This window comes from Jaculus jaculus, chromosome 5 (genome assembly GCF_020740685.1).
Source record: "Jaculus jaculus isolate mJacJac1 chromosome 5, mJacJac1.mat.Y.cur, whole genome shotgun sequence".
Taxonomy (NCBI): domain Eukaryota; kingdom Metazoa; phylum Chordata; class Mammalia; order Rodentia; family Dipodidae; genus Jaculus; species Jaculus jaculus.
Genome location: NC_059106.1, coordinates 95,639,008 through 95,650,157, shown reverse-complemented (window position 1 = coordinate 95,650,157; position 11,150 = coordinate 95,639,008). Strand labels below are relative to the sequence as shown.

Here is an 11,150-nt window from a genome sequence, read left to right as displayed (position 1 = left end):
AAGAGAGGTGCTATTAAAATAATGAGTCTGTATTTCAAAGGACACATCTGAGTTTGAAATGTTCTAGCCAGCCATGTAGCTTTTCTCCTGAATGAAATGTTTTTAACACAGACCACCAGGAAGAGCAAAATACAAGAATGAGAGGGATTTCTTTGTTGGAGAAGTACGAGGTAGAAAAATAATTGGAAGTGACTAGACAGTAATTTTGCCCTGTATTTAAACAGAACATTTATTTATACAACAAATATTTTTGAGCAGTTCCATGTGCTAGGAGGTAAGGGGAGAACAGAAAAAAAGATGCCAAACAGGAGTTTATACTCTAGAGAGAAGAGAATGTTGATTTTAATGTTATCTGCCTATTTGAATTATCCAGAGAAAATACTTAAAGAAGTCTTTAGCTTTGTGGTTTCCATTGGCAACTTGAGCACATATTTCTTTTTTTCAGCTCTACTGTTCTCCATCCTGTGAGCCTTGTCTAAGCAGCTCTTTCATCTCTAGCATATTTCAGAGAAATTGATCTTGAGTATGATTTTGTGTTTTATCTCTTTTTTTTTTCTATGAGTGTGGGTGCATGTGTGCCATACACACATGTGGAGGTCAGAGGAAACTTTCAGGTGTTGATTCATGCATTCTACTTTATCTGAGGCAGGGTCTTTCATTTTTCATCACTCCATTTACCAGGCTAGCCAGTTGGTGACCTTCCAGGAAATTCTGTCTCCACCTCCTGTTTTGCCCTCAGCATGGTGAATACAAAAGCACACCATAGATAGCTTCTGGCTTTATGTGGGGTCTGGGGATCCAAATTCATGTACTCATGCTTACACGGCAAGTGCTTCATCCACTGAACAATCTCCTCAGATGTGCTTTATCTCTTAGTATACAGGGCATCCGGCAGGAAAAAGGCAACAAAAATGAAAGAAGACATTGATAGGAATCATTTGCAAAATTATAGTTTATTAGTGTCTAATTATAATGGTTTTAATGATAATTTCTTCATCATAAGGGAAAAAGGATTTTGGCATACACTCAGTTTTGTGATTTGTCATGTGTATAAATGATAAGAACTGACTAGATTATTTTCTTCTAGAACATACTTATTCCCTTGATATTATCACCCTTGCCTGTTGTGTGTTGGAAAATCAGTGACATCCTGTTGTAAGCTTTCATCTACTTGCCATAAGTAAAACCATGTTGAAAGAAATAACACATTTGGAGCAGTGAGCTTCAGGGAAGTGTCTAGGCATCTGGGAACACCAAAGCCTTCAGGAAATATTCATAGTCTGGTGAAGATATCTGAGCCCAACATGCATTGCACCCTTGCCAAGGGAGTTTTCCTTTGCCTAGCAGAACCCTGGCCCTTGTCCAAGAACACTTCCTTGATTACAACTATCTTCCACTGAAACTTCCCCTTTCACAAGCAGAAAGAAGCCTGTGCTTCCAAGGTGGGGTGCCAGGTTCCCACTGTTCTTCTCTTACAGAGTTCCATTTCAGGGATATCTGCTAAGAAAGGGAGGACCATGTGCTGAGAGAAAAGGTCTCCCAAGTGGAGTTGACACCCCAGAAAGAACTGCATACAGCATTGGTCTTTTTTTTTTTTTTTTCAAGGTAGGGTCTCACTTTTAGCTCAGGCTAACCTGGGATTCACTATGTAGTCTCAGGGTGGCTTCGAACTCATGGCAATCCTCCTACCTCTGCCTCCCAAGTGCTGGGATTAAAGGCATGCACCACCATGACCAGCTATTAGCATTGGTCTTTATTACCATTTCCACGGGCTGAAGAACTTGTTTGTAAAACAAAAGCCATATACAATCTGGTATGGATATTTTTTGTATTTTGTTTTTACACAGTGGAAACTAGGGCTGATATGGTCATGGTAGAAACGGAGCCAATTCTGTTACTCTGAAGCACCTCTCCTAAGACACTGATATGAGTAAGCCATGTCTGGCCTTGCCAGGAACAACTGGCATCGTTTGCTGTTTGGAGAGACCAGAATACTCTGAACACCCACCGCAAGACTCCACGCCACATGATGACTTATGCATGGTGCACTGTGGCTCTGACTTCTTACAGGAGTGGAGGCAAACCTTCTAGTCCCTCCTCTCTTCTAACCCAGGGAGAGTTCGTTGTAGCCACTGCTTCCCAAACTATAACAGTGCACTCAGTTCTCACCTTTCTTCTCTACCACAAAGAACTCAGAAAAAATGGCAACATTTCTCTCTTACAGTTCTCTGGTTCTTTACCAGTGAAACATCCATATTTCCTTATCCGCATGCTTTTGGCCAGATCATGTGGAAGCTAAGGAAAAATCTGTGTTTGCTGGCTTGGAAAACACAATAGCCCCATGGGTACTTCTTCCTTTCTGGTGCTGGGGACTGAACCCAGGGCCTTGCATGTGCTAGGCAAGTGCTCTGCCACCTGGCTTCTACAACTGCCTTTTAATTAAGAATCACAGAAGGACCAGATCATCGTGAGAGAGCAAGCCATAGAGGAAAGTTATTCAGGTTTGGAGGCTGTATGAGACTCTATTGGCCATACTTTCATCTTTTATGTCCTAGAAAACTTAATTTTGCCTCTTCCTGTCATTCTGAAGTTAACCAGTAGTGCAATTAAGCAAAGGAGCATTCACTTATTTTGGAGGCTGCCATGCTTTGGAAACTAGTTGGATAGTTTTTGTATCTCTCTTTTCCCAGACAAATGAAAAGCAGATATCTATGCTGCTTGATTCATTCCATGACAGGGTGACTTGGGTCTGGTCAAGAATGGAAAAGTCTGCCACCTTCAGCAATTTGCATGCTATAAGTAGAGGGAGCTAGACAGTCAATTTGTAAACCTAAAAGTATATAATTTACTTTTCACTGATGATGATACCACTATGAGAAAACAGCATTACACTGAGATAGGAGATAGCGAATAAATAGGTAAGGTGGTTAGAAAAGGCCTCCGAAGAGAAGATGCTTGAGCAGAAAAACTGGGCATCAGTGAGCTGTGCATCATTTTGAAGAAAAGACCTCCCAAGGAAGGCTTGGTTAAGCTAGGTGTGGGAGAAGACTGCTGCTGGTTATGACTGGAATGGTGGGCAGAGCCTGAGGCATGTTGCCCATGAGAAGCTATTCAGGTCATATTCCAAGTGTCTTCATAAGTCTTGAGGGACTTGTTACTGTCACTATGTTCTCTGCCCACTTCCCAAACCAGGAAGAAAGAACTTCATTTATTCATTCGTTCAGCAGTTACTTACTCAGAGTTAACCATACATCAGCTGGTCCAATACCAAAAAATTGTGACCTCTGTTATCACATCATGGGATACGAAAGTAACATGAATAACCAGAATAAAGTCTAGAGAGGTGAGAGAGTGGAGATGCTACTAGTTCCAATCAGGTAGAGAGAATGTGAGCTGCAAACATGGGCAGAGCCTTGCGATGGCTGGAGCCATCCATGTGCAGGCTAACAATGACACTTGTTACTTTGTGAGACCAGCAAGTAGACTGCTGTTTGCAGAAAGTGAGCAAGGTGAGAAACTCCAGCATGCCATTATAAAGATAAACATGAAGTGCTTTATGAAATAATTTCAAAATACTGCAAGGAAACAGCCCAGTTTTTTTCCTTCCTAGAATAAGTGACAATCTGTAGTAATTATGTCTTACTTGCATGTCCTTCACTTTTTCTTATCTACCCTATTGCATTGTACTGGTCACACTTCCAAAAACCGGGTCTGACTTTTCATTGCATCCTCAGGGACCCACAGGGTGTTCAAAACACAGCAGTGGTCCAGTTAATATTTGTTGAATGAATGCATGAAACTTCATTTCATGTCTTTGCAGGGCCGGCCTTGATTGCCAAGTTCACTGCAGACGTGCAGCCTGCAGGGATGGTGGGGAGCATAATGAACATCCGAGATATTTTGCAATTCATGGCTGAACCATGCTGACCCTTTATTTAATTAAATCTTTCACTTGTGAATGAATCATTTCTTCCATTAATTAAGACAGGATACACATATGTCGCTGCAAAGTGTATGTCAAAAGAAAGCATTCCACCTAAAATATAGAGGAGGCACTGACCATGGCCACCAGCCATCCATCATAGTCAGTCTGTTGAAAAGATCAGCCCTGGAATTAGGACGTGCATAATCCTCTAATGCCTTCGAAAATATTCGTTGCACCTTCTCAACCTCTCTGTCAGCTCCTGTGTTAATCTAAGGATCAGAGCAGAGTGGGCAGCTGTGAGGGAACTGTTTATTTTCCAGGACAGAGTGTATGGCCCCAGTGATCTCTGGAGACTTGTGTCTGGAATTTTTGAGCTCGGAGGCAGGGGAATGGCCCGCTCTGCTCTGCCTCTAGAATCCATACCTGCTCCTTCAGTCCTGTGGAAGACAAAATGATAGCTGCAGACACCATGGTCTGCTGCCATGCACCCTACAGCGCCCCCTGGAGGAAGGGAAATGCACGATCTATTTGTAATGTTAAACTCCAGGAGACTGCATATCCAGTCACTGTTCCAAAGTTTAAAAAAATTTATATATATAGATCACAGATGAGCCTAAATAATGGTACCAAACTGCCTGTATTCACTGAAATGAAAATTAATAAATTAAATTTAAAAAAATTTATATATATATATATATATATATATATATATTTATTTAATGGAGAGAAAGAAAGAGAGAAAGAGAGAGAATGAGCGTGCTAGAGAGATGGCTTAGTGAGTAAAGGCACTTGCCCACAAGGCCTGGGTTTTATCCTCAGTACCTATGGTAAGCCAGATGCACAAAGTGGCATGTGTCTGGAGTTTCTTTGCAGTGGTAAGAGGCCCTGTATCTGTCTCTCTCTATCTCAAATAAATAAATAAAAACATTAAAAAAGAATTTTTTTTTACTTCAGTGTAAATTATGGATCATCCAAACTTCAAATTTCTTGGTCATTTGAAAATCTCCACTGGAGGTTCTGCAGGTGAGGTGAAGAAAGAGGAGAGTTGTGGCATTGTGCATCTCAGTGCCATAGGGCTGCAGGTCATCTGTAACATGTTTAAAACATATTGTAAGGTTTAAAATTCAACAACTTTTGGAAAATGAAAACATTATAAAGCAGGTTCTATATGGAGTGTCCAGCTCAGCAGGTTTGATAAATGTCCCCACCTCCTGAACATTCCAGGAGTTGTTTCGGGGGGCCAAGTCTCTGAACCATGTCAGCAAAGGTGTTTCATTACTCTACTTTTACGATGAGTACAGACTATTGTTTTATTTTTCCTTGGAAGGGATCCTGTGGGGCAGGCATCCGAATACTGATGGACTGATTAGAACCTTGAAGATAATCGGGGCTGTTTCTGCTGGTGGAACCCTTTCAGAGTCTTGAGAAGGGAAAGGAGCTTACCCCAGGCTCGATGGAAGTTCTCAGCATCGTCTTTGCCTCATGTTCCTGAGCTTTGCCCTTGGAAAGACAGGTGACATCTTTCTCCAGCACCAGGACTGATGAATGTGTTGATTTCAACTGAATAAGACATCAGAATTGATGAGTTGAGAAAATAGTCAACACCTTAATTTAGACTTCAAATCCAAGTCATTTGAATTATTTCAGAGAATTTGGGTTCATTCACTGTTATTTGAAAAATTCTTGGCCCTTCTCTTCTGATATTGTCAATTTTCTAATACCCATATCTATACTGGCTAATATCTATCTATGTGTCTATCCATACTGTGTCCTAAAGAATAACTAAGCTCATACACATAGACTCTTAGTTTTGTCTTGCTTTCTGACAGTCTTGTAACATATCCTAAGCTGGCCTCAAACTTATTATACTCCTGCCTCAGCTCTTGAGTGTGGAACTACAGCATATGTCACTGCCTGCCCGACCTTGGGTCAAGTTGTCAGGCATGATCATGTATGGTCTTTGACAGTTAGATGATACAGAGTCAATGATCTCTGGCTTTTACAGTCACGAGAACTCTATTTTCTCCTCTGTAAAATGGTAATAACAGCACTTACTATAGAGGACTGTCACAAAGATAAGCAAGAGCCTGAGGTTATTCTAGGAAGTTGCATTTCTCTGTGGAATTTAATCATCATATATATGTACACACACACACACACACACACACACACACACATACATATATGTATGTATATATATACACACACAGAGACACACACACACACAAGCCACAATATCAGCTCATGAACACTGAAAAATCAGAGTGAGGAGTCTGGTTTTAGCTGTTGAAATCCTAATTGGTCTTTTTGAAGGAAGATGCTTGTGCTCTGTGCTGTTGCTGGCTACTTCCCTTCGGCCTGCCCAGTGTGCCCAACTCAGCCCAAAGTCATTCCCTCCACTCTCCTTTCTCTTCCTCCCTCTCTCGCTCCCATCTAGTTCTGAGTAACATTTTCTTTTTTTGTTTTGGTTTTTTGAGGTAGGGTCTCACTTTATCTTAGGCTGACCTGGAATTCACTAGGTAGTCTCAGGGTGGCCTCGAACTCACTGCGATCCTCCTACCTCTACCTCCTGAGTGCTGGGATTAAAGGCGTGCACCACCACGCCCGTAAGTTCTGAGTAACATTGTAGAAGAACATGCTTGGGTATTTAGTCTCTTGCTAAAAAGACTTCCATGAGGCCTGTCTGTGGCTTTGTCAAGCAATATAACCGGGTCCTGACCCCAGTGGTAGACACCCTGTCCTTTACAAGCATCCCATGTTCTAACCAAACATGTGTGTCTTTGCCCCTAAATCTTCTTTTCCCACCTTACAACTTACTTGATTCAAGCTGCCCATCAAGGTCCAGCTATGGGCTCGTCTCTTCAGTTTCTGACAACAGAGCTCCTGGCACTGTGCTATGATGCTTTGTTTTCACAAAACGAGAACATGTCATCAGGAGTGTTTGCCACATTCTATCATTTCTTGTTGTACATGTGCCTGTCCCTAGCTAAACCTAGCTCAGCAAGCATTCAAAGCCATTTTTTCTTTCTATGCCTGTGACTCCTTGTAACTGTGGCTCAGGCAGCCCATCCAGGTGAGATGCAGAGTGTAGGTGTGCTGTGGGCATCAGAGTGCAGGAGTCATGTTGCACTTAGCTCTCCACCACAAGCACCCAATGCAAGACTTAGAATATTTAATAAGTATTTGCTAAGTACACAATGGCACTGTAAGGCACAAACCTTGGCTACTAGTATTTGGCTTGGTATTTGTATCCTATAGGGTCTTTGGGACAGAGAAAGATAAACATGGTGGTAAAGAAGCTCAGATTTTAGAAATTGTTGCAAAGTACTTGCTTCATCTGTCTGGGCTGCTAGAACAAAAATCCCACAAACTGGATTGCATTTACACTACAAACCTGGAGGCTGGGTGGTTCAAAGTCAAGGTTCCCGTAGATTTAGTGTCTGACCTAGCACTCTGTTTCCTGGTTCATGCTGTTGGCTGGTGGGAGGAATTACATCAGTCTCTTCTTATAAAGGCACCCATCTCACTCCTGAGTGTTCTACCTTCATGAGCTAACCATCTTGTAAAAACTTAGGCTGGAGAGATGGCTCAGAGGTTAAAGGCACTTCCTTAGAAAGCCTGACAGCCTGGGTTCAATTCCCCACTACCCATGTAAAGCCAGATGCACAAAGTGGCATGCATCTGGACTTTGTTTACAGGGGCAAGAGGCTCTGGGACATTCATACTCTCTCTCCAATAAATAAATAAATATATTGAAAACAAAACTTACCCTCCTCACATTATTACCTTGATTGTAATACTTTCAATGACTCTACTTCCTCACACTGTTACCTTGATGATGATATCTTCAAAGACTTTGTCTCCTCATAGAGACTATTATCTTGCTGGTAATACCTTCAGTGATTCCACCACCTCACACTACCACTTGCTGGTAATAGCTTCAATGATTGCCTCCTCACACTATTACCTTGGTGAAGAAGACATTGACATAGGAATTGGAAGGGATGAGCATTAAGACCATAGCAATGCTTAATGGTGTTTTACCCACACATTTATGTACATACACGTGCACACTCAGAGAATTGCTTGGTCGAAAACAAATCTCACATACACAAGAAAGTTGTTATATGGAATTGATGACATGTGGTAGGATATTTGCTTTCTTCACTGAACATTTCTAAGTAGAGCCTTTATATCCATGGACTCCTCCCTTTTATTTGAGATTCTGAGGAGATCAGCCCTCCTCTTCTATTTATTTATTTATTTATTTATTTGAGAGTGACAGAGAGAGAGAGAGAGAGAAAGAGGCAGATAGAGGGAGAGAGGGAGAATGGGTGTGCCAGGGCTTCCAGCCACTGCAACTGAACTCCAGAGGTGTGTGCCCCCTTGTGCATCTGGCTAACGTGTGTCCTGGGGAATAGAGCTTTGAACTGGGGTCCTTAGGCTTCACAGGCAAGTGCTTAACCACTAAGCTATCTCTCCATACCGCCTCTTCTATTTTTAGTTCTTACATATGCAAGGCAAGCACTCTAATGCTGAGCTACATCGCCAGCCCTTGGTATTTTGAGACAGGCTCTTCCTATGTAGCTCTGGCCAGCCTTGAACTCACTTTGCACTGTAGGTTGGCCTCGAACTTGTCACCCTCTTGCCTCCATTTCCAGATTACTGGTATTATAGGTATAAGTTACTACTTGGTGGCTCTCCACATTTTTTAAACATGATAAAATACAGTTAACATAGAATTTACTATCAAAACCAGTTTAAGGTGCATTCATGGCCAGTAGCATAAATACATTCAAAATGCTGTCCATCACCACCCTCCTTCCATATTTTTTTCATTTTCAAAACTGAAACTCTATATGTATTAAACAATAATTACCTACATCCCCCCTCAGCTCCTGGAAATCACTGTTCTACTTTTGTCTGTATTACTTCAAGTACCTGAGATATTTCATGTAACTAGAAGTATATAGTCTTTTCATGCCTGGTTTATTTCACTTTCATGAAGTCATAATATCTTACGTTGTGTTGCAGCATGTCAGAATTCCTTTTCTATTTAAGGCTGCATAATATTTAATTTCATGAGTAAATCACATCTGCTTAGTAGTCCATCATTGGACACTTAGATTGCTCCCAAAATCTTAGCTATTGTGACTAATGATAGTAAGAACATAGGTATCTCTTCCAAACTCTGCTTTGGGCTGGAGAGATTGCTCAGTGGTTAAGTCACTTGCCTGCAGAGCCTAATGACCTGAGTTCAGTTCCCTAGTACCCACATAAAACCAGAAGCACAAAGTGGTGCATATATGTAGAGTCCATTTGCAGTGACTAGAGGCCCTGGCACATCCATTCTTTCTGTCTGTCTCTCTTCTATCTCTCTCTGCTTTCAAATAAATAATATACTTTAAAAAAACTTCTGCTTTGACTTCCTTTGAGCATATGTTTAGAAGGAGAATTGTTGCATCATATGTTCGCTTAGTTTTTAACTTTTTATGGAACCTTACACTGTTTTCTATATGGTTGAACCACCTCACCCACTCATTCCTATCAACAGTGCCCAAGTGTTCTGATCATGTGCATCCTTGCCAATACTTATTACTTCCTAGTTTTTTTTTTTTTTTTTTTTTTTTTGAGATAGGGTCTTGCTGTGTAGTACAGGCAGGCCTAAACTCTCCAGCCTCTTGTCTTGATCTCCCAAGTGCTGGGACTATGTGCATGCACCACCATACCAGACTTCTTTCTTGATTTAAAACGAAGCAGTTGTTATAAGTTTCCCCTTAACTGTATTTTCACTGCATTCTACATGCTCTGACATGTTGTGTTTTCATTTGTTTAAAAATGCTTTCTCACTTCCATTATGGTTTCTTTTTCAGTTGTTTAAGAGTGTTGCTGTCAAGCTGGGTGTGGTGGTGCACACCTTTAACCCCAGCACTCGGGAGGCAGAGAGGTAGGAGGATCACTGTGAGTTCAAGGCCAGCCTGGGACTACAGAGTAAGTTCCAGGTTGGACTGGGCTAGAGTGAGATCTTATCTTGAAAAAAGAAAAAAAAAAAGAATAAAGAAAAGAAGAGAGAGAGAGAGAGAGAGAGAGAGAGAGAGAGAGAGAGAGAGAGAGAGAGTTGTGGAGTGTCCACACAGTTGTGAATTTCCCAGTTTGTTTTCTATTATTTGATTGAGAAGTAACTTTACCTTTTTGTAGCTGCAGAAGATACTTGTACAATACCTATCTTTTGGTTAAAGTACTGGGTATTAACCCTTTGCTTTGGACTTGATATTTGGCCTTTCAAACTTCTTCAGACTTTATCTGTGACTTAGCATGGGGTCTGTCTTGGAAGGCCTCCCATGTTCGTTTGAGGAGTTGTATGCTGCTGTGCTGCTTATGTTGTCTGTTCTTACTTCTCTTGGAAGGAGAGCTAGCCTCTCCATTAGTGAGAATTAATGCTGACATCTCCAGCTATCATTGTAGAAATTCTGTGGCTCCCCTCAATTCTGTCAAGTCTCTTCCATGTACTGTGATGGTGTGTTGTTAGGTCTGCCACACTTCATAATGGCCATGTCTTCTATGGTATTGGGCCTCATTAATAGACAATGCCCTTTGATTTTAAAATCTATTTTATCTGATATTACTACTGTTAAGCTTTTGACTAGGTTTTCATAGACTTTGACTAGGCCTCAGATTCAGTGAGAGACCAGTTGGGCACATCTTTCCTGACTGACCAGTTGTGTAGCTTTCAGCATCAACTACTGGTTAAGACTTTACAAATTTTCCCTCCTAGAAGGCTGCAAAGCACTTTCCAGCACTATGACAGCTAGTCAGCAGAGAGGAGGCTTCCAGTTCAGCTCCATCATAAAGTCTCAAAGTTCTGTAAGTGAAGCTTGTGTTGTCTTCAGCAATTGGGTCTACCATCTGGTTGGTAACCAGGAGTATTGTCTATAATGTTTTGGAGGAGTCTCCCTGACCAACAACTCACCCTTGGCACTAGAATTTTTTTTGTAATAACCTATGGCATTGGACTCAAATTCTCTTTTTAAAATTATGTATTTTGGGATTGAAGAGTCAGTTCAGCAGTTAAGGTACTTGCCTGCAAAGCCTAAGGGCCCAGGGTCAATTCCCCAGTACCCACATAAAGCCAGATGCACAAGGTGGCACATGCAGTTGGAGTTCGTTTGCAGTGGCTAAATGCTCTGGTGTGCCCATTCTATCTGCCTGTTTCTTTCCCTCTCTC

General features: G+C 41.5%; 1 long non-coding RNA gene across 1 annotated transcript; it reads right to left on the bottom strand.

Annotated features, from left to right (window-relative positions):
- Nucleotides 1–4,221: 4,221 nt before the first annotated feature.
- On the bottom strand, nt 4,222–5,480 carry LOC123460921. Its single transcript, XR_006637286.1, has 3 exons — nt 5,369–5,480; nt 4,875–5,012; nt 4,222–4,362 (listed from the first exon to the last, which is right to left on the bottom strand). It is a non-coding gene; the product is annotated as an uncharacterized LOC123460921 (long non-coding RNA).
- Between the last annotated feature and the right edge of the window lie 5,670 nt (nt 5,481–11,150).